Consider the following 5516-nt stretch of genomic DNA (forward strand, 5'->3'; position numbering starts at 1 on the left):
ATGTTCAGTCAGATCCCCCCCCACCAAAGGATCTTCAGCCAACTCTGTTAGAATAAAACTTCAACTTCAAATAAGTGTGTGATGCCTCTAACTTTTCCATTAGGAAAAGTTAATGAGTTTTTTTTGACAAGAATGTTACAAAGGTGTGATTCTCAGAAATGAAAGTCTAGATACCTCAGACTCCATGTGTGTAAAAAAAGATACTCTCGAAAGGAGACAAAATATACATTAATTTCAATGCTTTTTTTTTTTCTCTGTATAAAACCCTTAGGTTCAGTAGCAAAGAAACTGTGTTGAAATGAATAGAAATAAAATGACTGTTTCCTACCAAGAGAAGCACAGTAGTCAAGGCCTAATTTCAGTTCCCCTTGCAGAGAAGGAGGCTATAGGCTGCTAAATGGGAAATCAGGCCATTAGAGCTTTGCACTGCGGCTTACGGGGAAGTGTGTCCTTCCTGTGTGACCTAGGGAGACACCAAAAAGGCAGAAGGAACACTGACTTCTCTGAGGACATTGGCACGTGGCCTGAATACGAGTCCCTCACAGGTTACATGTTTGTTCCCTCAGGTCTAATATGCACCTGCATATATACCACACTTCCTTAAAGCTATCACTTACTGTTAGCTCTTCCAAGTGTCAGTTTTCCTAAACAGAAAATAACAGTAGTGTTGCATTCAGAAGCTGTTTTGAGAATTGAAATTTTACAGACATAGCAAGTTATATTTACAAAGGTTTGGTGGTGTCTTGGAGAAGGCAATGGCACCCCACTCTAGTACTCTTGCCTGGAAAATCCCATGGACAGAGGAGCCTGGAAGGCTGCAGTCCATGGGGTCGCTGAGGGTCAGACACGACTGAGCGACTTCACTTTCACTTTTCGCTTTCATGCATTGGAGAAGGAAATGGCAACCCACTCCAGTGTTCTTACCTGGAGAATCCCAGGGACAGGGGAACCTGGTGGGCTGCTGTCTATGGGGTCGCACAGAGTTGGACACGACTGAAGTGACTTAGCAGCAGCAGGTGGTGTCTTAAAAATTTAGGCCACAAACATATGAGTATTTCAACGGTCCTTTACATTCCTGAAAATATATCCCAAAGTTGATGTGAAAACATCAAGATTGGTATTTGTTGACTTCATATCCCTCTAAATCTTCAGTGACCTCCTCCCTCTGCCATGAAACCTTTGGCCATTCCAACTCCACTGATTTCTCATTTCTAAATTTCTGCAGCATTTAGTTCCTACCTACATATACACTTCCCAGGTGGTGTTAGTGGTAAAGAACCCACCTACCAATCCAGGAGATATGAGAGACATGGGTTTGATCCCTGGGTTGGGAAGACCCCTGGAGGAAGGCATGGCAACCCACTCCAATATTCTTGCCTGGATAATTCCATTGACAGAGGAGCTTGTTATGAACTGTAACAGTCCATAAGGTCGCAGAAAATCAGGCACAATGGAAGCGACTTAGAACTCACATGCACACATATACTTGCCACTTAGAGCCTTTGGCTATTTTTTTATTCAACTTATATGCAGAGTACATCACGAGAAACACTGGACTTGAAGAAGCACAAGCTGGAATCAAGATTGCTGGGAGAAATATCAATAACCTCAGATATGCAGATGATACCACTGTTATGGCAGAAAGTGAAGAGGAATAAAAAGCCTCTTGATGAAAGTGAAAGTGGAGAGTGAAAAAGTTGGCTTAAAGCTCAACATTCAGAAAACGAAGATCATGGCATCTGGTCCCATCACTTCATGGGAAATAGATGGAGAAACAGTGGAAACAGTGTCAGACTTTATTTTTCTGGGCTCCAAAATCACTGCAGATGGTGACTGCAGCCATGAAATTAAAAGACGCTTACTCCTTGGAAGAAAAGTTATGACCAACCTAGACAGCATATTCAAAAGCAGAGACATTACTTTGCCAACTAAGCTCCGTCTAGTCAAGGCTATGGTTTTTCAGTGCTCATGTACGGATGTGAGAGTTGGACTGTGAAGAAGGCTGAGCACCGAGGAATTGATGCTTTTGAACTGTGGTGTTGGAGAAGACTCTTGAGAGTCCCTTGGACTGCAAGGAGATCCAACCAGTCCATTCTGAAGGAGATCAGCCTGGGATTTCTTTGGAAGGAATGATGCTAAAGCTGAAACTCCAGTACCTTGGCCACCTCATGCAAAGAGTTGACTCATTGGAAAAAACTCTGATGCTGGGAGGGATTGGGGGCAGGAGGAGAAGGGGATGACCAAGGATGAGATGGCTGGATGGCATCACTGACTTGATGGACGTGAGTCTGAGTGAACTCTGGGAGTTGGTGATGGACAGGGAGGCCTGGCGTGCTGCGATTCATGTGGTCACAAAGAGTCGGACATGACTGAGTGACTGAACTGAACTGAATTGAATGGAAGTTTTCTCCTATAAGTAACTGAACGCTCCTTGAGTACAGAGACAAATTTTGGTTGTTTTCTGTTTCCTTGATTGTACCTAAAACAATGCCCTTGCTCTGAAGGTTTGTTCACTGCCTGTTGATTCCAGAGGACCATCTCCTTTTAGTTAATCATTGTTGAAAATCTACCCACACATTCCATTCACTTGAGGACACTTTGTTAAATACCAGTGTCCAACCGCATCTATAAAGATTCTAATTTAATTGGTCTTTGATAAAATCTGGGCATTTGTATTTTCTAGATGTTCCTCAGGTAATTCTAGTTTGCCACTGCTGCAAGCCCTCTTTTATTTTTATTTATTTTTCCCCCTGAACCTTAATTTATTTATTTATTATTTATTATTATTATTTTTATTTTTTTTTTTTTACTTTACAGTATTGTATTGTTGGGACGGTGTGGCGGGGTGGAGGTGGGAGCAGGGTCGGGATTGGGAACACATGTACACCACGGTGGATTCATGTTGATGTGTGGCAAAACTAAGTCCTCTTTTAAAAGTAGTTCATCTGTAAAGTTGGGTAGAGAAGGAAACATGGTAAATTGTGAGAGGAGAGCAATCTGGGTTTCTTTCATGTTCACCTGGAAGAATAGGCTACCCTCAATTGCTAATTCTGGTGGCTTAGATGGTGAAGAATCTGTCTACAGTGCAGAAGAAAGTGTTCGATCCCTGGGTCAGGCAGATCTCCTGAAGAAGGGAAAGGCAACCCACTCCAGTATTCTTGCCTGGAGAATTCCATGGACAAAGGAGTCTGGTAGGCTACAAGTTCACAGGGTTGCAAAGAGTCAGACATGACTGAGTGACTAACACTTTCACTTTCAATGGCTAATTATTTGACAATCTTAAAAGTTCTCTGACACCCCACTGACCTCTCAAGACACTCATAAGTATCTCAACTTTTCTCAGAGGTCTCAGGTAGTAAATTTAACAAAGTTAAATAGGTTTCTTTGCTATAGGCCTTCACAGAATCCTCAGTAATCCAATGTTTAGTGAAGCTCCAAGAGGGATGTTATATACAGTCATCTGAAGTTACTTTATACAGAGCTTATGGGGACTCTCAACGTTTCTCATTTAGGAAATGCTGCTTGTATGTATGAAAGTATAGCATGGGCTAGATGGGTGGAAAATGTTGAAGTAGGGATGGGTAGAATAATTTTGTTCCAGAAGTTAAGAAGACTGATAATAAATCTTCTAAAATCCAGAGACCATTTTAGTCTCTGCAGGATTTTGAAAGGGGCCTCAAATTGGAATTAATGGCTGTTCACATACATGGCATTAATACCACACAGTGATATGTTCTGTTTTGTCAACTGACTCTTCACTACTTAGAGATATTTAATTATGTTTTCCAGTTTCCAAAAAAGAGAGGCTTGTTGCAGTATTTCTAAATGTAAAAGGCAAAGTATAACTGTAGGAGGAATTAATTATATTCATGATTTGAGTTAGAATTAAGGATAAAGATTACTGATCTTTTGAGGATAGCCTGTGTTCTTAATCCACTGAAAAATGACTCATAGTAAATGTGTACTAGATGAGAATTTAGAGGAAGAACTTCAGGAAAACTTATTGAGGAGAAGAAATTCATGTAATTGACTATTGTGGGTGTCTTCCTGTACAAACATGATTGCAAAGATTATTCAGTCATTAACCTTTGCATACTAAATATGCCTAACTAGAATTTGAAAGTCATTAGCCTGTTTCATTTACATAGTTTTGGGAAACATTTTGACCAATTTAGGTAGTTGTATCATAAGCCTCAAAGTAGGAACTTGAAAGATTTTTTTAGTTTTGTTTTGTTTAAAAAAGAAATCTCATTCATTATATTTCCTGGATGTTGATAGAATGAGCCTTTTACTTTATTGCTGTTACAAAGTAGCCAGTTCATAACTTGACTCCGCTAATTCCTTAAAAGACATTCTTTATTGTTGTTGAGTATGTTGATGTAAAATTAATTGATGGTCAATCTAAGAGGTAATACATCCGTCTACTCTAGCCAACCTGTGGATTATAACCTGGGAGACAGTCTTTCAGAAAGCTCTAAAGAGGGAGGAAAGTTCTGAAGAGGGAGGGAGGAATTAGGCGTGTATATAATTTTGGTAAAGAGGTACATGCAATCAAGGCCATATCTTGGCAGAATGTTACTGCGATTCTTGAGGAACAGATATCTTAGTGGTTTAAGTGCTTTCCTAAGTATGGGAAGATGCAAGAAACTGGGCTCATAAAATTTTCTCCTGAAAATATTTAACTATCGGAGGACTAGTACCAATTTTCCTAGAGCACAAAGTAACTCATCCTGATTTTCAAGTAGAATTCCTGTCAGGGTGTGTTGTAGGTCAGCAACTGCAGTGGCTAATGACTTGATTCTTATAGAACTGGATGGTGGGCCACATTATTTTACAATCCCTTCCTTTTTGTCTTCATTTTGTTCAAGGTTTGGGAGGCATTTTGTGACCAATTTGTTCCATGGCACTCGGAATGCTTATTCCCAGGTCCAGCAAAGGTTTCACTGATAGCCCACTCAGTGTCTTATTGTTCGACTGGGCCCTGTTAATAGTAGTCCAAAGCTCTGGACCACCTCAGTGTGTTATGTTCCAGGATATGGTTCTCTCATTGAGTCTTCCCATATCTAGAGTTACAATATTGATCTTATAGAATTAGGTATTTGCTCAATCATTTCAAGTCACCTGGTTATAGTTATTTTTATCAGAGACTCAGTCACATATTTGGTAGTGGAAGAAGTAACACTTTTTTTTAAAAAAAAAGCTTTTATTTTTTTAATTTAAATTCATTTATTTTCATTGGAGGCTAATTACAATTAAAAGAATAATGCTCTTATATAGACAAAATACAAGTAGCATAGCTAGTGACATTAATGAAGTCATAAGTTAGTATTTAAACTAAGAACTTCCATTATGGTGCCCAGAATATCCCCAAGTCATCTGACCCAATTTGTTCCATACCAGTTGCTATCTTTAAGGGAAATGGCATATTGGCATTGTATGTAAAGTTCACCAAAGATATCTGCATGTACAAGGCCAGTGGTAGGTCATTGCAACACCTTATAGGATTGATGAAGGTG

Source organism: Budorcas taxicolor, chromosome 5 (assembly GCF_023091745.1).
Source record: "Budorcas taxicolor isolate Tak-1 chromosome 5, Takin1.1, whole genome shotgun sequence".
In the NCBI taxonomy this organism is placed as follows: domain Eukaryota; kingdom Metazoa; phylum Chordata; class Mammalia; order Artiodactyla; family Bovidae; genus Budorcas; species Budorcas taxicolor.